The sequence below is a fragment of the Cannabis sativa genome, chromosome 9 (assembly GCF_029168945.1).
Source record: "Cannabis sativa cultivar Pink pepper isolate KNU-18-1 chromosome 9, ASM2916894v1, whole genome shotgun sequence".
NCBI classification, from domain to species: domain Eukaryota; kingdom Viridiplantae; phylum Streptophyta; class Magnoliopsida; order Rosales; family Cannabaceae; genus Cannabis; species Cannabis sativa.
In genome coordinates, this window is record NC_083609.1 from 29,461,779 (window position 1) to 29,477,612 (window position 15,834).

The window sequence follows — 15,834 nt, forward strand, 5'->3', positions numbered from 1 at the left end:
GAATGATAAAACAGCAAAATTGCATAAGTGAGGCCCATTATCCAAGCCCATGGCCGGCTACAATTTATGGGTTTTATCCTTTATTTTTTCATTATTTTAATGCCAAATAATTATAACCTAAACCTAGGTGGTTACCTATAAATAGATAGTGATGGCTCTCATTCACACTTGAACTTTGTCAGATGAAAACTGAGCCTCTATCTATTCTCTATAGGCCGAACCACTTCCCTCTTCTTTTCTTCTTTACTTTTCGAATTCCTTGAGTGAATGAGTGAGTGCCCACACACATCAAGTGGTATCTCAATCATAGTGTGTAAGACTGTGGAAAATTAACCAACAAGAAAGAGAATCAGCATCAAAGGAAGGAGAGAAAGAGATCCAGGTTCAGATCTTGGTGATGCTCTGCCACAGTAAGGAATCAAGGGCTAGAGATCTGAACGGAAGGAGTCATTATATTCTGCTGCACCCAATGTAAGGTTTCCTAAACTTTATATGTGTTTATTTCATTGTTTTAGAATTCATATTAGGATGTTAATGAAACATACTTGTTAGTAAATCTAGATCCTGGTAAAATATATCCAACACTTTTTAAAATAGAATCAAAAAAATATTTGATTCATTAACTATTACAATAAAGTAATTTAGTGTCAATGTAAACTGACTAAACGTATTGCATCAGTTCAAGAAACGAATGCATATTCCACCAACATATAAAGTAAGGTCTTATGCGTCCATTTAGAACCGACACTATTGATCAGTTCTAAATCGATGTTTAAAAGTTGGTTTCTTTGTTTTCACTTATAAACTGATGCTTATGGGTATGCATCGGCTTGTAACCGACACTTATGGTGTTTTCTAGGTTCATTAGTGTTAGTTTGTAACCAGACAGAGTATTAGACAATAAAAAAACTACAATTGCTCTATCAATTTCTCCACTTGCATTATCAAGTTTCAGAATAAATTAAATAACACAAAATACAATAGGTTTTTATAATACCTTCTATAATAATAATATTTATAATAAAACTAATAACAAAATGTATACTCACTATACTGGAAGAGAAACTAAATAACAAACTAAGGATATAAAAAAGGTATTCTCATACTAAAAATAAAAATCAATCCTCCATAAATACAGTATGTGATCCCTCATAAAATATGTCCATTGATCATCCTGAATTATATTAATTGATTTTGTTGTTAATGTACAGGAAGTCATTTTAGAACTATAAAACAAAGAGAAAAAAAATTATATATTTATAAAGAAAGAGTATGTTATTCCAAATTTCGCACAAGGTGACACGTGTTTCACATGTTAGGGCTTGGATGGAGTATACCTATCTATAGTGCCATCCAAATCAAAGTTAGAGCAAAATCAACTAATTTTGAATCTTCAGCAATCACCATTCGAGAAGATCCCAAACTTCGTATTACTTCGAGTAGATCAAGAAAGCAAGTGTAAAGATCCTCAAAGATATTTTCTTTAAATATCTTCACAATTATAACCTATTTAGAATCCCTATCTTTGTAAGATTTTTTTTTTAATGATTGAGAAAATCATAAGATTTGATATTTAAGTTTTCGTAATTCTTCTCATTGGGATAATTTTAATATATTTTTCCTATAAATAGTGGAACCATTTCATTGTTTAGGTATCCTATTTTTTCTGCATTCTAAAGAGCAGTTACTTTGTAAAAATACTTGTAAGCTTTCCTCGAGATTATTAAGAAACTCACAAGACTTAACCTTGTGATCTTGATAATTATTTATAAGCAATACATCAAAAAAATGAGTAGGCTATTACAATCATCAAGATGTGTTCTTATTGCTTTATTTTATTATTTGATTAATCATTATCATAGCTTTAAAGGCTCATTTTGTTGACTAAAATCGAGATCAAAATTTTTTTGCTTTCATTGAGAGTTGAACTCAAGATTTTATTCTTGTCAATCTCCAACTCTCTTCTATTTAGCTGATAATGATTCTGACAAGGGGATCGTCATCAATGAAACCACGAGATCCAATGGCAACTGATCTCAATGTCCAAACTCGTACTAATTTGGAGGCTGACAACCTGAATGCTTGACGCCTCCTCACAGTAATCCTCCAACAAGGACTTTAGTTACATCCCCTACAAGGACTAATTCTAGAACAAATAGAGGCAAAGTCCCTTTGGCCGGATTCACTCTTAATACTCAAGAGACTAGAACAACCAATACACAGTACACTGGATGTAACACCCTAACTAGCATAGACGTATTACGTGATTTTTAAACATACTGTGCACCTCGTTGCTAATCAACGAGGTTTATGGAAAACGTGATTAATTAAAATTTTTTGCTTTTTTAATTAAACTTGAAAAAATATTTATACAAAAATACTCGGGATCCCGATTACAAAACCTTTTACAAAAGTTTACTGTCTATACAAAATACTTGTCGCCTAGCGACTAATTACAAAAATAGCCTTGCTGTCCCGAGGATCGTACGCTCCAGGCCTAACCGCCCCGACATGTACAATCTTCACCGGCTCGCTCTCACGGTCCATCAGCCTTAGCCTTGCCCTTACCTACACATAAACATAGCACTGTGAGTCGACAGACTCAGTAAGAAAAGCATAATAATAAACATACATAAATCCCGAGTCATGATCAGACGCCCATACCCCTGACCATAACCCTAACTGCCGTGTCCCACACGATACTGAGTCCTGAACGTTCATAAGACGGTACTATTGACAAGTAACAGCCTATACTCGGTACACTGGTCATACTCCAGCTGCTAGTCATACTCTAGCCTGTACCGATGTGTTACAGTATCAGCCTATACTCAGTACACTGGTCATACTCCAGCTGCTAGTTATACTCTAGCCTGTACTGATGTGATACGTCAAATAGTATGGAACCACCAACCCGAGTATCAGCCTATACTCGGCACACTGGTCATACTCCAGCTGTTAGTCATACTCTAGCCTATGCCGATGTGATACAGTGTCAGCCTATACTCGGTACACTGGTCATACTCCAGCTGCTAGTCATACTCTAGCCTGTACCGATGTGACACAGTCGGATGGTTCGAAGCCAACATACATATCTAATGTAATCTAACAGGCTTCCTACATGCACGCTAAACATGTAATCTATATATGCATACTGTTATACTAATCTTACCTCAATTCCGAATTCAGGTGTGCCGGTCAACCTGACTGGAACGAACTGCGCGGCGGATTACAGGCTCCTAAACCATAACAATCACAACACTATAAGTGATACGCTAAATCACTTCCCGGGGACTTAAACTAGGAACTAAAAGTTTCTCTATCGATAAAAAGCATGGCAATACCCCAAATAACATAAAAACGAGGAAATCTAGGGTTCCAGAAAATTCTCCAACGAGCAGACCGGTTGCACAACTGGAATTCCGGTTCTGGAAATTCCTGAACCCCATCCAGAATTTCGGATGCACAACCGGAATTCCAGTTCCTCGCAGGCAGAACTCAAAAATTCATAACTCTTTCAAATCACATCCAAATCACACAAAACTTTCCAGACCTGTTCTAAACATCCCATAGAACATTTCTAAAGCAACAAAACCGAGCTTCAACCACATAAACTCATTTCACCATTAAAGGTTCAAGATTGAGTTCTAAAACTCAAAACTTGACTAAGCAACATATCATGCATTAAACCCTGATTAAAACCTCATATTCAAGCATATTAAAACTGCAGAAACCAAACCCTAACTCATGCAATAACTACAGCAACCAATTTCACAACTTTCACATTGAAAACTTAAGCTTTTGAATAGAAAAACCATAACTTTAAGCAACACCACTAATCGTGCATTACTAGCAGCTCAAATCAACTCAAATAATCATGCTTAAACCTCTGAAATCAACTACAAAATCACAGCAACAACAACAACCTAAACTAAGCATGCATTACACCATTTTTCATCAAAAATTCAAGAAAACAAAAGTAAAGAAGCTAGACAAGAATTACCTCAACTAGAATCACTCTAACTTGCTGAAAATCACTTGAATCACAAGAGAAAAATCCACTTTTCTTGCTGCCTCAAAGGGCCGAAAATAGAGAGGAAAAAGAGAGAGCTTTTCCTTGATTTTTTCTAACTTTCTAATTTTTGAAACTTTGTTAAAATGAAAATAAAGAATTCCACTTATTCATTTCAGCCAACATATAACATTAATAAAACACATATTTCTCAATTATTAAGTCCACTAAAGGACAAAATAACAATGGGGCAAAATGACCAATTTGCCCCTCCATGCAAACATAACACAAATAACACTAAAGGGGTATTTTTGGGAAATTCTAAATTCCCGGCCATTCCTGACATTCCCAATGTCTAATAAACCGTCCCACAATACTAACATACAAGGTTGTGATTTTACTAAACCAAACACCGAGTTCCATGTTACCGGGCACCGGAAATGCAAACTTATGAAAATCACTAAATGACATAAAATGCATTTCAGAATTCAACAATAACAGTATAATAATTATTTGAATAGCTATAAATAATTTTCCATAATTAAACATGATTAACTGCTAATTTCAAAATTAAGCTAAGCGGTCTTTACAACTATTCCCCCCTTAAAAGGATTTCGTCCCCGAAATCTAACCTGAATAACTCTGGGTATTGAGCTCTCATATCTGACTCTAGCTCCGAGGTGGCTTCCTCCACGTTGCTGTTTCTCCAGAGAACTTTGACCAATGTTATGGTCTTATTCCGAAGGACTTTATCCTTTCTATCCAGGATCTGCACTGGCTGTTCTTCGTAGGACATATCTGGCTGCAGTTCAAGGCTCTCATAACTGAGTATATGAGAGGGATCTGAAACGTACTTTCTCAACATAGAGACATTGAATACGTTGTGAACTGCTGATAAAGTTAGAGGCAACGCTAACCGGTATGCCACTTGACCTATCTTCTCGAGAATCTCGAAAGGTCCTGTAAATCTAGGGCATAACTTGCCTCTTTTCCAGAAACGTTTGATCCCCTTCATTGGAGACACTCATAAAAACACATGGTCCCCTACTTGGAACTCAATATCTCTGCGTTTCGGATCTGCGTAACTTTTCTGTCTACTCTGTGAGGCAAGCATTCTAGCTTTTATTTTCTCTATTGCCTCATTGGTCCGCTGCACTGACTCCGGATCTAAGTATTTCCTTTCCCCTGTCTCATCCCAGGGTGATACGTACATTTTGGGAACATGATAGTATAATTGAGTGGGAGTGCTAACATAAATATGTAGTCTATAACTTCTATAGGAATTTAGAAGTGAAACGATGATATCCTTCGAGCTTGGCTAAACAGAGATAAATGGTGGAGATCTCATTTCACTTCACTGAAATATCATTTATACAGAGCTAAGTGTTTTAAGGATAAAATACATTGAAGGTGTAACGGTAATCTAGTTCCTATTCAATGTAGATCATCTATTAGAGGGTCGTTCCCCAATCCATTGGGATGAAACTGAAGAACAAAAATATTTAGGCCCTGAGTTGGTCCAGAAGACAAATGAGGCAATAGATAAGATTAAAGCTCGAATGCTTGCTTCGCAGAGTAGGCAGAAGAATTATGCAGATCCCAAGCACCGAGATATTACATTTCAACTGGGAGATCATCTCTTCCTGTGTGTGTAACCAATGAAAGGAGTCAGGCGCTTTGGAAAGAAAGGCAAGTTAAGTCCTAGATTAATAGTGCCCTTTGAAATACTTGTGAAGGTCGGACAAGTTGCATATCGGTTAGCCTTACCTCCATCGTTATCAGGCGTGCATAATTTATTCCATGTTTTGAGGTTGAGGAAGTACATGATGGATCCAATGCATATCCTGAGTTATGAAGCATTGGAATTGCAACTGGACCTGTCTTATGATGAACCGCTAGTTCAAATTCTAGATAAGAAAGAGAAGGTCCTTTGAAGCAAAACCATAGCATTGGTTAAAGTACTCTGGAGAAATAGTAAAGTGGAAGAAGCCACTTGGGAATTGGAGTCTAACATGAGGACTCAACATCCAGAGTTGGTGAGGTTAGATTTCGAGGACGAAATCCTATTAACGGGGGGATAATTGTAAAGACCGCTTATGATTAGCACTTTGGGTTAATTAATAACTAGGGTTTATTCATGAGATTAAATATTATTTATAATATGCATATTTTGAAAATTTATTTAAGTTAATATATGTTTATTATGTTATTTATGTAAATTTCTCGTTTATGTGTGATTATGCTCGGAAGCGGTGGGAAGCGAAGTTGGGCCATTAGAGAGTCACGTTTTCATATGATTTAGAATGTTTTAGATAGCAGGGTATCATTGTTACACATTGGAGGTGTCAGGAGTTTAGCGGGGGTAGATAGTGACCAAATTACCCTTGATAATCATAAACTTTTAATCTTTATGTTGAGGGTAAGGTAGTCTTTATGTTATATTTATTCTCTCCTGTCTTTGCAGAAAGTATGGGCTGATTAGGAATTAATCTAATTAAAAAAAACAAACAAAAGATTTTATTTATTTAAGTTGGAAGAAAGATAAGGGAAAGTCTAGAAATCACCTCTCTCTCTCTACAACTCTCTTTCTCTCTCGACTTTTCTGGGGAGCAGCTAGGAATGGAGTTATTTGATCTGGTTCAAGGATTTCTAGTTGTAATTGAGTACTTTGATTCAAGGTATTACTTTCTAAGCCTTCTTTCTTCGTGTTTCTTGATGTTGAGCTAGGTTTTGATGTTGAAGTTTTGTTTTTAGTTGCTATTTATATTGGGATTGTTCAAATTGATCTTCTGGTGTTAGGTTGTGATTGTTTAGGTAGGTTAGAGCTGATTTGGTTGAAAAGTGAGGTGTTTATGTGAGGTTAAGGTTTGGAAGCTCAAACTTTGAGCTTTAATGGTGAAATGAAATTCTGTGTGAATTGTTGAGTTCTATTGCTTGATTTGGGTTTATTGGAGTGTATACAGGTATACTGGAGAATATTAGAAAGTTTGGGGTCGAATTGAAGTGTAGGGTTCGATTTTTGGGTTCCCAGCACAGAACCGGTCGACCGATTTTGGGGGACCTATAGAACCGATCGACGGGTTGGTATCCAAGAACAAGACTTCCAGTTGGGCCATTTTCCAAAACCCTAGTTTTCCCCGTTTTTGTGTTATTTGGGGTGTTAACATCCTATTTATCGATATGGTTATCCTTAGTTTCAATTTTAAATCCCCGATAAGTGTTTTAGCATGTCTCTCATCGAGTTTTGAACATTATGGTTTAGGGCTGTGTAAAGCGTCGAGCTGCGTTTCTAGTCAAGCTGACCGGCACACTTGAGTGCGGAACGAGGTAAGATAACATAAATAATATGTATTTTGAATATATGCTTAAGATTAATTGTTTACACTACTAACACTAAATGAGATGTGAATTTTAAGGGTGTTAGTATAGTGTAAGATTCTAGGATGGTTACAGTGTTACCAACATGAGTACCAGGGGGTACGTCGTGCATGTGGTACAACACTTAGTAACTTCCGTGTGTATAATAATTGCTCTACCAACACGAGTACAGAGTTGGTACTTTAGTGTATTTGGTACAGTGATCGTACTACCCTTAAGAACGTTCTTAACCATTTGGTGAGCTTGGTTGTTGAGCTCAGGGCGGCTTAAGCATAAACCCGATATACCATTGCTTATATATATGTTATGCATATCTTACTGAGTCTGTTTACTCATCAGTTTGCTACCTTGTGTAGGTAAAGGAAAAGCTAAGCTGGAGGAACAGTGAGATAGAGCTTGGCAGTGATTGTACATATCGCAACAGTGTAGCCTGGAGGGTTTCGATCTTTCAACATTTTTTAGCTGTATTTTGTTGTTGCCTCTCATTTGTTTTTTTTAAAAAAAATGTTAAGGGGTTTTGTAATAGCAAATATAGTTTTCAACGGTGTTTTGAATTCGGGATCCCCACTATAAGGTTTAATTAATTATAATATAATAAAATTAGCTTTTGGGTGTGGTAATTTACACTCTCTAATTCACGAGCAAACACCTCAGACATAGATGCAAGCAGGACATTGTTAATTGAGATCCAAAAAGACGCATGGTCAAATGTCATCTTAGATACATGTCCTAATTCCATTGGCTTAACAAAACATAATCATTGCTTCTCAAACGTCCAAGGTCCACTACTAAAAACATGCTGTCAATCCTCTTTGCTTCCAAAAAATAATTGATAGACATTCCTCACACTCAATTCGTCAACCTGAAATCGATGATTAAACTTCAAAATACTCTTCATAGCGTTCTCAAGTCTTTCTCTACTAGCCGGCTTAAGACCAATGACCTTCCCCACCAAACACACCTCCAATCTCCTTCTCCTATCTTCGAGACTATCCTTATTCAATTTGACCACAAGACCATCAGTTTCATACAAATGTAATACTTATATCAATTTGGTCACCAACTCCGAATCCATACTTGGCTACAACCCCTTATCACACTCACCAAACACCTAACCCCGCTCAGCCCCAATTGGCCAAAATTTGCACAATTGCAACACACCCAAGTCAAACCCACACCCTTATTCACCATTGCCTACAATCCTACCCACACTATTACCACAAACTGCCACATAGCAAGCAACTTGTCAACACCCATAACCAACAGCCAAACAGACCCCCACCAACCTAGAGCCAATCAGCTATCACAACCAGATCAAAACAAAGACTCAACCAAACAACCCGTACCCAACCAAACACCACTTCTCCAATAGAAACACAATCAAAACCAAACAAAACACTACACAGAGCAAGGCAATCAACCCCAAAATCTAGAAATTAATGCCACGCCCCTCCAATCGGACCTCCAATTGCACCTATTAACTCCATTCGTCCCTCCAACTTAGATCTCCAATAACTCATCTGACCGCACCACTGCTCCCACCACTAATCGCACCTCCTTTCGCACCCTCTACAAACCAGAGCTCTAGCTAGCCACTCGCCTCACTAAACTAGAGCAACTGCCCCAGCCAACTTTGAGAATAGTCCCTCATCAAGAGGACTAAATCTGTCGAGATGCTGTTGTTGTCCTTCCCACAGCTGCACTAATGAAAACTATGTTGGGTTTTGTGCCCTAAATAAAATCCATTTTAATATAATCAGATTTACTTATTAATAAAGATCAGAAATAACATCTTATGTTGCATGGTTCACATGACTTATTTCATGATTATATATATGATGTATAAATTCTATTTAAGTCCAGAACATATGAACTTGTTAATGATTATAGTGTTGTCAGCACAGTGGAATATAATCTTTATTATATGTTCGAAAGTTTATCCCCTAATTTGTCAGTTCACTGGATTTAGACTGGCATGATAATCAGCGATAGGTATTCTTACACCTTGGATAAGTGTTATGTCCTTTCCAGGGCATTGGCAAAGTTTACTAGCATCGGATGTATGGAGTATACATCGGAAGGGACCGATATTGAACTTTGATTAGATATATTAGAATTTACCGTAATATCTATTCAATTCAATATCACCCGTTGATCCTAGATCAAATGATCTTAATCCTGATATGGTTAGGTTCGATCTCAAGAGTATTATACATGTTTTTTGATTTGTTAGTTAAGCCTACTTTTGGGTCAGGGTGATACGTACATTTTGGGAACATGATAGTATAATTGAGTTGGAGCGCTAACATAAATATGGAGTCTATAACTTCTACAGGAATTTAGAAGTGAAACGATGAAATCCTTCGAGCTTGGCTAAACAGAGATAAATGATTGAGATCTCATTTCACTTCCCTGAAATATCATTTATACGGAGCTAAGTGTTTTAAGGATAAAATACATTGAAGGTGTAACGGTAATTTAGTTCCTATTCAATGTAGATCATCTATTAGAGGGTCATTGATCAAATTAGGATTATAACAATGGATAACTAATAGCGTATCTATATCGTGGAACATATAGAGCGTTCTATATGACTGAGAGTGCAATTCCAAGTTCTAAGTGTGGATTCAATAAGGAATTAATAACTTACGAAATTTACTTGGTAAATTCGGTTCGACTTATTGGAAGCTCGTTTTCTATAGGCCCATGGTACCCATAATAGTTAAGACCATACTGTTTGTAAGACTCAGTTAATTGATTTTGATTAATCAATTATAATTCTAAAGTTTTTTTTTTTTTTTTTGATAAATCAAAGAGTTGTATTGCACAAACAAACTTTTTACAAAACTATACGCACCCAAGCAAAGGGCCAAAATCTATGTATACATTTGTATCAAGACTAGAATCAAAGTATGTGTCATGATTTACAAAGAGATAAACCACTCTCTATCATTAGGCTTGACTTTTTTAGGCATCACTCTATCAATCCGAGCCTTAATGTTCCATTTTGTTTCTTCAACAAGTCTAGTCGGGTTAACTCGACCTTTTTGCCAAATGATTTCATTCCGAGACTTCCAAATATTGTACACCAGCCCTACAACAGTAACCGTGAGGACTCCCTTTTTAAATTTGGAAAGTTTTGACTTCCCAATCCACTTGAGAAGTTGCTGGAGGCTGCTGGTTTGGGCATACCAGCTCAGCCAAATCTTCAATTCCTGCAAACATTTCCCAGCAACAGAACACTCAAAGAATAAGTGTTGACAGATCTCGGGCTGCAACTCGCATAAGCAGCAGGTCCCCTGCACTTTCAGGCCAAATTTCAGCAATCTATCTTGTGTCTTTAACCTGTTGAGCATTGCTAACCAAGCTATGACACTATGCTTTGGGATGTCAAGCCTACACCAAGCCTCTTTACTTCAATACAGCCTAGTTACAGGAGGAGAGAACAGTTTGTAACCGGCTGCAACACAATATTTTTGCTTATGGAAAGCATCAAAATCTACCATGTCTCGGATCTGATCTTTCAATGCAACCATTTTCTTCCAATACCAGCTGGAATGTATGGAAGGAGAGTAAGTCTCCCATGTTTGATTCTTTATATAGACACTATGTACCCATTTGAGCCACAAACTCTCTTGTTTATTTGAGATGGCCCAAATATACTTACTTATTGCAGCCTTGTTCCATGTTTCCAAGTTCTTGATCCCTAAACCTCCACCAGCCTTCGGTTGACAAATGAAATGCCAAGCAACAGAACCAGCACCTTGAAACATAGTTTGCCCTTTCCAAAGGAAAGCCCGACAAATGGCTTCAATAGATCTCAAAACTTTCTTTGGAAGGATCATGATTTGACTCCAGTATGCTTGTATTGCAATGAGGACAGAGTTTATTAATGTGATCCTCCCAGGAAAGGAAAGATTCCTAGAACTCCAACTTCTGATTCTAGCAGTCATTCTCTCAGCTAGAATATCACATTCCTTCCCTGAAATCTTTTTCCCACAGATTGGTATCCCTAGGTAAGTGAATGGCATTTCCTGTCTACTGAAACCAGAGATCTGTATAATGCGATTGACTTCAGCAGGCTTCATGTTACTACAGTACAAGGCAGTTTTGCTAGCATTAGGATATAATCCAGATGTGAGTGAGAAGGTTTTGAGTGCCTGCAACATGTATAAGATACTCATAAACTCCCCATGACAGAATAATAACACATCATCAGCAAATGCAAGGTGATTCAGTCTCAGACTAGCACATCTGTCATGAAAATGAAATCCCTCTTTTTCCCCCACTTTCTTCATCAGTCTCGATAAGTATTCCATTCCAAGAACAAAAAGCAGAGGAGAAATTGGATCACCTTGTCTAATTCCCCTTTGAGATTCAAAAAAACCATGAAGACTTCCATTGAACATCAAAGAGAATCTAGGAGTTGTGATACAGTTCATGATTAGGTGGATGAATTTTGGAGGAAAATTCAAGCCAACTAACATTTCTTCAAGGAAACTCCACTCAATTGTGTCATACGCTTTTTGCAAATCTAGCTTTATCATGCAACTCGGTTTATTTGCCTTTCTACCATAGTGCCTTACAAAATCTTGACAAATCAAAATATTATGTCCAATAAACCTCCCTTTAACAAAACCACCTTGAGATTGTGAAATTATTGAAGGAAGGATGTTATTGATTCTAGAACTCAAGAGCTTGGTAGCAATCTTGTAAATCACATTGCAACAAGCTATGGGTCTAAAATCTTTAACAGAGCTAGGACATTTCACCTTAGGCACCAAAGTAATTATAGTAGAGTTTATTTCTTTTAAGATGTTACCTGAAATCAGAAAAGATTGCACTGCAGCACATATGTCCTCACCAATGATCTCCCAATTGTCTTGATAGAAGCCACTAGAAAATCCATCTGGCCCCGGAGATTTATTTGCAGGTATGCTGAAAACTGCCTTTTTTTATCTCATCCTTTGTGAAATCCTGTATTAGAGAATCAGCCTGACTTGGAGAAAGAATCGGGCCATTGCTAAGAACAGTGTTGTCTACTACCTTCCTCTGCTCTCTTTTTGTTCCAAGTAAACTTTTATAAAACTCTAGGAATGCTGCTGTAATAAGTTCAGGATCTGTAACTCTGCTGCCCTCTTGATTCTCTATGGAGAGGATTCGGTTTTGCCTTATTCTATGCTTAATGCAAGCATGAAATAAGGCAGAATTTGAGTCTCCATCTTGAATCCACTCCATTTTAGCTTTCTGTTTTAAAAACATAGAGTAATCCTGCTGCTTTTGGTTCAAATACTCACGGGCTAGACTTTCCTGCTGGTGTAAACTTTCCTCAAGAGGCTGATGTTGTAGTTGACTTTGAATACTGTCAAGAGAAGACTTGGCCTCAAGCACCTGCTGATGCAAATCACAATATGCTTCCTTGTTTAAATTCCTCAATCTCTCTTTAAAAGACTTCAGCTTGCAAACAACTTGATACATTTTACTACCTGAAAGTCCCATGCACCAAGTATCTTTTAAGAAAGAGTCATACTTAGGGTGAGATTTCCACATCCTAAAATACTTGAACGGCTTTTTCCCCCCTACTATTTGAGGATGCAAAGTCAGGATAGCTGGAGAATGATCAAAAAGTCCCTCATTAAGAAAAACAGCTTCAGCAAATTCATACTTCCCAATCCAGGCTTGATTGGCCATGATTCTGTCTATCTTGGAATAAATCCTATCATTCCTTGGTTGCTTATTGTTCCAAGTGAAGAAATTTCCACTAGCTTTAACATCTTCAAGCTTGCAAAAATTCACACAAGTAAGGAAATCAGAATCAGGATAAGTCCTTACCCTGTGCCCCACTCTTTCTTCCTTGGCAAGAATATCATTGAAATCTCCCATTACACACCAATTCTCATTAGTGGACAGATCACATAAATCCTTCCAAAGACCTTTCCTCTCTCCCCTACTATTTGAAGCATAAACAACCGTGAGTAGGCTATTAAATCCTTCAATAGTTGAAATCCTCAAATGCATTAGTTGGCTAGTTCATTTGATGATATCAACAGTAAATCTGTAAGGATTCCAAGCAATCACAATTTTCCCTCTCGAGTGCCAAGCAATATTTGAAGAAAAACACCATCCATTGAAAACATTAGAGTACAAGGCTCCAAGCTTTGAAGCCTTTACCCTAGTCTCGAGGAGACCCACAAAATCAATCTTTTGAGACAAAATAAAATGCTTGATTAACTGTTGTTTAGATTGATGATTGGCTCCTCGGACATTCCAACATAACAATCTATCCATTGGAAAGAGAGGGTCCTCCCCCCTCTTGTATCATCAAAATTCTTTTCACCATTGCTAACCTTGTCAAAACCATATTCACCATGTCTCCCCTCAGTATTCCCATCTTGTTCTTCTAATATAAGTGCCTGAAAAGCGTTCCCCATCCTTACTGCATTAGGCAAGGTCTGTTCCTTGTTTCTGTCTACTCTCGGGCCTGAAGTAATTTTGGTAAAACCATCAGAATCAACCTCAGGATGTTTCTGGTTTCGGTTGTCATTCTTGACCACCCATTGTTGCTTAAGAGAAGTAGCAGATTTTTTACATTCCCCAGCAGAATGACCAATCCCAGTACAGTGAGAACATGTGATCGGCCTCCACTCATACTTGACACTCACTGAAGTAGTACAACCATGCTCATTTTCGAATTCTATCATGGTTGGGAGGTGTTGATCCATTTGCACTTCAATTAGAACTCGAGCATAGCTCAGTCTTTCCCAATCTTTAGTAATAGAGTCCTCCATGAGAGGCTTACCAATCTGCCCAACAATTTTAAAGAGAGACCTTTGGCCCCAATATTTCAGTTCAAGATCTTCAAGTTGCACCCAAATTGGTACACACTTAACATCCTCTTTTTTGAAATTGATATTAGGGTCCCAAGGTTTCAAGATTACAGGTCTTCGATTAAAAAATACATAGCCCCCATTCATAACCTGATCTCTGAATTCAAGAGAGGTAAATCGGATAAGAAAAATTCCATGAGACAAAGCTTTAACCCGATCAACCTTATCTGACCATATCCTTTTGGGAAAGCCTTCAAGAATGTGCAATGGTGGATTAACTCCAAGAACATAGCACACAATTGAAGGTTTCCAAAACAAAATCTCCTCTTCAATGTCATCAAAAGTGATTTTTACTTTCCCATTATCCTGTTCTGTATCTTTAAATGAAGTTTCTAGGTTTCTCATCACAGATTTTGAACGCAAAATAGGGGGAATTGAATCCTTACCTTGTCGTAGGTCACTGTTACATTGATTGTTGGCCATGAGAAAGTGTAGAAAATCATTCCGAGCATCATCCCTAACCTCATCCTGCTTCTGAATCATCCTCAGAGAAGTATCAGGGGACAAAGGTCGAAACTCATGTCGATCCTCCCCCTCATTGAGCCGATCCTCCCCTGGCAATTCCTCCTCATCTGTGACTTTCAGCGGTTCGATTTCATCGATTCGCTCCATCGCCTCAGCAAGATCAATATCAGTGTTTCCATTACCAGCTTTCTTTCTTGAGATTTTAGTAGCAGATTTCGATTTTTCATGGTTCTTGGACCTTGTTTTAGCCATAGCACCAGCCTCCCAACTGCAAGAACAAAAAACCAGAGAAAATTTCGTATTAACGTGACTATGTCTACTTTATGAATTTTCACTAAGCAAGGGCGAAATTGTAAAGAAAAGAGATTCTAGGTTTATTTATTAATTAAGAGACTTTACATGTCTAAATTAATAAATATATTAAATGAAAATATTATTTAATAATTAATTTTTAGTTATTAAATAATTAGAATTGCATTTAAATTGTTAAATTGGAAAATTGGTATTTTTGAGAAAATGAGATTAAAAAATAACAAAATGGGAAAGTTACAAAGTGAGGCCCAATTTCCTTATATGGCCGGCCACTATGCAAGCCTTTTACCATTTTAATTTTCTATTATTTTATTGCCATACAATTCTAACCTAAACCTAGATGGCATTCTATAAATAGAAAGTGTTGGCTTCAGGAAACTATAACTTGCACATTGTTTCTTTCAGAGAAAAGCCATTGTCGCCCCTCTCTCTCTTTTCTTCTCTTCAAATTTCGAAATTTCCTAAGTGATAGAGTAGTGCCCACACACATCAAGTGGTATCTCAATCATAGTGTGTAAGACTGTGAAGAATCCAAACAACAAGAAGGAGAATCAACATCAAAGGAAGGAGAGAGAGAGATCTAAATTCAGATCTTGATAATGCTCTGCTACAGAAAGGAATCAAGGGCTAGAGATCTGAATGGAAGGAGTCATTATATTCCGCTGCACCCAATGTAAGGTTTACTAAACTTTTTATGTGTTTATTTCATTGTTTTAGAATTCATACTAGGATATTAATGAAACATACTTGGTTGTAAATCTAGATCCTAGTAAAATATTTCCA